Below are 4,863 nucleotides of genomic sequence, written 5' to 3'. Positions count from 1 at the left end.
AAACAGGGGGCCTCCCCTTGGCTCTTTGAGGATCTCAGGATGACCTAGCAGGGGTTGCATCTCCAGCAGGCCTGGAAGAGAGAGAGTGGAGACAAGGGGGCACATTAATTTCATTCCTCTTCTCACGGGACCACTCCTCTGGGGGCACGGCGGTCAGGACCAGCCCTTGGCGGAACTATGGGATTGGTATTGATCTCATGTGTTCTCTTTCTGTTCCAAGCTTCACCATCACTCCCAGTCCCAGTCTTCCAGAACGATTCCTTCCCTGCTGCCAGGGGCTAATAGTCTTACTCATTTATGTCTCATCTGCTGTTCACCCCCGTGATGACCCAAGGAATCATCTTTTTTGATGTCTGATCTTACTGAGTTGTTACTCTTGGAAAACTCTCCATTTTGACTGGACTCAGGCGCCGAGGGAGAAGCTCTCAGAGAGGACAGCCTCCATCTCTTGGCAATCTGTTCCTGGTGTTTTTCTTTGGCTTCTTTCATTCTCTTGGCCAAAAGCTTAGTATAGTCTGTGGCCTCTTCCTTATTTTGCTTGGCATGCTGTTTCTTCCGAGTAAACTGACGTTTGTGTTATAGGACATGTGGAAGACCAAAGTGCTGAGTCTTGGGCACTTTGGTCCCAGGTTGCTTACCTTCTTCGTTTAGGCACTTTCTCATAACATACTGGTGGACATCATCTTCTTTATACTGAAGAGTTTGTGGATTCTGCGAGATTTTGGGGGCCCCTGGCAACGAGGCACAGTAGTATCAGTGAGTCCAGGAATATCCTTCTCCTCCTCCTTTTATTTTTATAATAACCAAGTTGAGAGCACTGAGATTGGCACCCACAGTGCAACCCCACACGGATTTGTGCCTTCTTCCTCCAGTCCTCCTTGGTTTGTAACGGGAATGCCCCTTGCCCAGGAGCAGGTGGACACGGCCAGGGGTTAAGACCTCCTGCTTCATGGGGAAGCCTTGTTTGTCATTGCCACTGCTGATTAGGACCCTATAACCCTCCCATTCTCCACCTAGAGCGTCAGCAGCAACTTCTGCGGCCATGCGCTTCTCATCAAAGTTATGAAGTGTGCGTTCATCATCCGCTGAATGAGTTTTCGGCAGCTGGTGGCTAGGAAAGGGATGTTCAGTTTCATCTTGAGACAGCCGACCGCCTCCGAGTTGCCACAACAAAAGAGAGCAATGCATCTTTAATGGTGGCTTTCAGACACCTGTGAGGGTGGGAGGTGTGAAGGGGGGCTTGTCCTAGACTCCCAAACCTGAGATGGGTAAGGCTGCTCTGGTGGTACCAACCATTGTGGTAAGCTCAAGAACAGCACTTCGGCTTTTTTTTTTTATTTGTCCCCACTACTTCTAGGGGTGTTCAGAAGATCCAACCCTCAGCCATCTAGGAGGGCACCTGCATTTCCATGTGAGTCTCCTGGGTGGAGGGTGGAATGGGGGTGGGGATGGGAGTAACTGGGACAAGCATAAGGGGAGAGAAGCCAAGGACTCTGTCTGTTGGAAGGTTAACTTAGCAAACAGGACGCTGGAGAGGAATGGTTGAGGTGAGTGAGGGAAGAAATACTAGGACGGAGTCCACGAGGACCTGGAAGGATGGAATTCCTATCATGTCCCGAGTAACTGGCACCATCCCTCAGAGGTTCGGGCTTTCCCTCTAGCAAGTCCAAGGACAGGTCAGTTCAAGAGCCCCACCTCTTCATGGTCTCCATCATCAGCTAAAGCAGAACAATGTAGTGCATGTGGCATGAGCTTTAAAGCCAGACTGCCTGGGTAATTCGAGGACCATTGCTTAACCTTCTCCAAGCCCCCTTTCCCTATCTGTAAAATGGATGTAAGAAATTGCACCTACCTCCCAGCGTTGTGGTGAAGACTGAGCAACTTAGCATAGTGCCTGGCTCATGGTCAAGGTTCAGTAATGGTCGTTTCCAATCTTTCCCCAGTCCACTGCAGCCGGGTTGTCACCTACACCGCAGCAATGGGACGGCTTTGTCATGGTCACAAATGACCTGCGTGTTGCCGATCTAATGCTCAATTCTCAGTCCTCGTTTCTATGACTGCTCAGCCACATTTAACGCTCCTTTCTTGAAACTTTCTTTTGACTTCCACAACGCCTCAATCTCCTGGTTTTGTCTCCTTTGCCAGTCCTTTCTCTTCTTAGTCTCCTTTGCTGGTTCCTCCTGCCGTTGAATTGCCCGGGGCTCCATCGTGGCACATCTTCTCTCCTCCATCTATTCTCTCTCCCTTTGTGATGTTGACTAGTCCCAACATGCAAAATATCTTCTCTATACATAAATACCATCTTAACAGTGATCCCCAAATTTATATTTTATAAATCCCCAAAGCCCCTACTCTGAGATCCAGACCTGCCTCCTGCATATCTGACTGCCTACTTAACATCTCTACTTGGGTATCGAAACCTGTCTGAAAGTTAACATGTCCAAAGCAGAACTTTTGAGTCTTTTCCCCCTAAATCTGCTCTTCTCCTTGAGAAAGAAAAAGCAGCCCTTGCCATCGGGGAACCAGTCTGATAATTACATCTAGGCATTATTGTCGGTTAGAAGCTGGCCTGGTGTTCACAGGTTGGTCACGTTATTCTCGTGTTGCACGTAATCCATCTCACAGAACACCAACATTGGATTAGTTTAATGACAAGACGTGTCTCTATGATCATGACGAAGTGAGACAAAGCGAGACCACTGTGTAACGTTATCTAAGTACAGACAAAAACAAGGTCATTGTGAAACTCACAAATACCAAACAATTCTCCTTTCCCAGCTAACTGCTACTTCTCTCCCTCCTTAGAGCTTTAGTCTTCCTTCATTCTAGATAAGAGTTGATAAGATACCCAATCATGGAATTAGCCTCCCCTCCTAATAGCATCCAATCCAGAGCAAATGATCACTTCCTTGGCCTTTCCCCCAAATCACCTAAGAGAAGCTCTAATCCATTAATAAATGCTTTCTAACACCTCTTATTGAGACACCCATGGTTCCCCGTGGTATGAATTCTCCCTTGTTGCCATGAGTCTTAAACCCAATTTGTTCAACCACAGGTTTGTTCCTGGTGGTCTTTGGTAGGAGGGTATTGCCATAGTAATCTTCCCTACTTCTTCTCCTTCTCCTTCTCCTTCTTGTAAATGGTACTACCATTATTTATCCAGCTGCTTAGGCCAAAGCAGGAGTCACACTGATTCTCCATTTCCCCTTACCCTTCCACATTCAATTTAGGAGCCAAGTCCTTTCTTTTTTTTTTTTTTTTTAAGATTTTATTTATTTGAGAGAGAGAGAATGAGAGACAGAGAGCATGAGAGGGAGGAGGGTCAGAGGGAGGAGGGTCAGAGGGAGAAGCAGACTCCCCGCTGAGCAGGGAACCCGATGCGGGACTCGATCCTGGGACTCCAGGATCATGACCTGAGCCGAAGGCAGTCGCTTAACCAACTGAGCCACCCAGGCGCCCCATGAGCCAAGTCCTTTCAACTCTACTTCCAAAAGGAATTCTGCATATAACTGTTTCTCATGATCTCCACTTCTACCACCCTAGTCTATTACCTCCATCATTTCTTACCTGATTTAATATAACACTTTCTAACTATTCTTCTTGCCTTTGCCCTTCACCTCTTGCAGTTAGTTCTTCACACAATAGCCAGAGCCGTGTTAAAGTATAAAGCAGATCGTGTCTCATCTCTACCTAAGGCCCTCCATTGAATTACCCACACAATTAGAATACAATCCCAACTCCTCCCCATGGTCAACAAGACCTCTCTAAACCTCATCTCCTGGATACCCTTCCCTCTTGCTCACTAAACTCAAGGTATGCTAATCTTTTTGCTGTTCCTTGAACACATCAAGCTCACTCCTGCCTCAGAGCCTTTGCATGTGCTGTTTCTCTGCCTGGAATATTCTTCCTCTATATCTTCTCATGGCTGTTTTCCTTCTCATCATTCAAGTCTCAGCTTAAATGCCACTTCCCCAGAGGCCCTCCTTGACCATCCTATCTACAGTTGCTCCTTTCTCCCAGCTCCCACCCTATTCTCTATCCCATTACCTTGTTTGTTTTAATTTCACAGTATGAAGCACTGTACCATGTTTGTTTACTTACTGGTTTATTACCAGTCTCTCCCATTTAGGCTGTAAGTTCCATGAAGGCAGGGATTTTCTTTAGGCCAATTAAAAAATTTTAAATGTATTTTGATAATTTTGGAGGAGTATAATGAATGTTAAAAAGTGCACATATTTAAAATATACAATGTGAGGGGCGCCTGGGTGCCTCAGTCGGTTGAGCATCTGACTTTTGATTTTGGCTCAGGTTATGATCTTGGGGTCGTGAGATCAAGCCCTGCATCGGGCTCTGCACTGGGCGTGGAGCCTGCTTGGTATTCTCTCTCTCCTTCTCCCTCTGACCCCCTTCCTTCCTCATGTACGCTCTCTCCAAAAAAAAATGTTTAAAATATATAATGTGATTGATTTTGACATATGTATACACCTGTGAAATCATCACCAAAATCAAGTTAATGAACAGGATATTTCCGTCACCACCAAAAATTTTCCCTTGATCCTTTGTGCCTTCTTCCTGCTGGTCCAGACAACCAGTGATTTGCTTTTTGTCACTATTGCTTAATTTGCATTTTCCAGAATTTTATATAAATGTAATCATGCCGTATGCACTTCCTTTACTAAGCATACTGATTTTGACACTCATGTTGTTGCATGTATTAATAGTTTGTTTCTTCTTATTACTCAGTAATTGTAGGATGTACCAAAGTTTTTTTATCTATTCACCTGCTGAAGGATATCGGGTTGTTTCCAGTTTTTTTGCAATGATGAACTAAGCTTCTATGAACATTTGTGGGCAAGTCTTTGT

General features: G+C 45.6%; 1 pseudogene; it reads right to left on the bottom strand.

The window, feature by feature from the left end:
* Nucleotides 1–291: 291 nt before the first annotated feature.
* LOC118010751 lies at nt 292–1,136 on the bottom strand (annotated as a pseudogene).
* Nucleotides 1,137–4,863: the final 3,727 nt, after the last annotated feature.

The sequence above is a fragment of the Mirounga leonina genome, unplaced genomic scaffold (assembly GCF_011800145.1).
Source record: "Mirounga leonina isolate KUSES-001 unplaced genomic scaffold, KU_Mleo_1.0 Mir_101664, whole genome shotgun sequence".
Classification (NCBI taxonomy): Eukaryota; Metazoa; Chordata; class Mammalia; order Carnivora; family Phocidae; genus Mirounga; species Mirounga leonina.
This window is presented reverse-complemented; position numbering and strand designations above follow the sequence as displayed.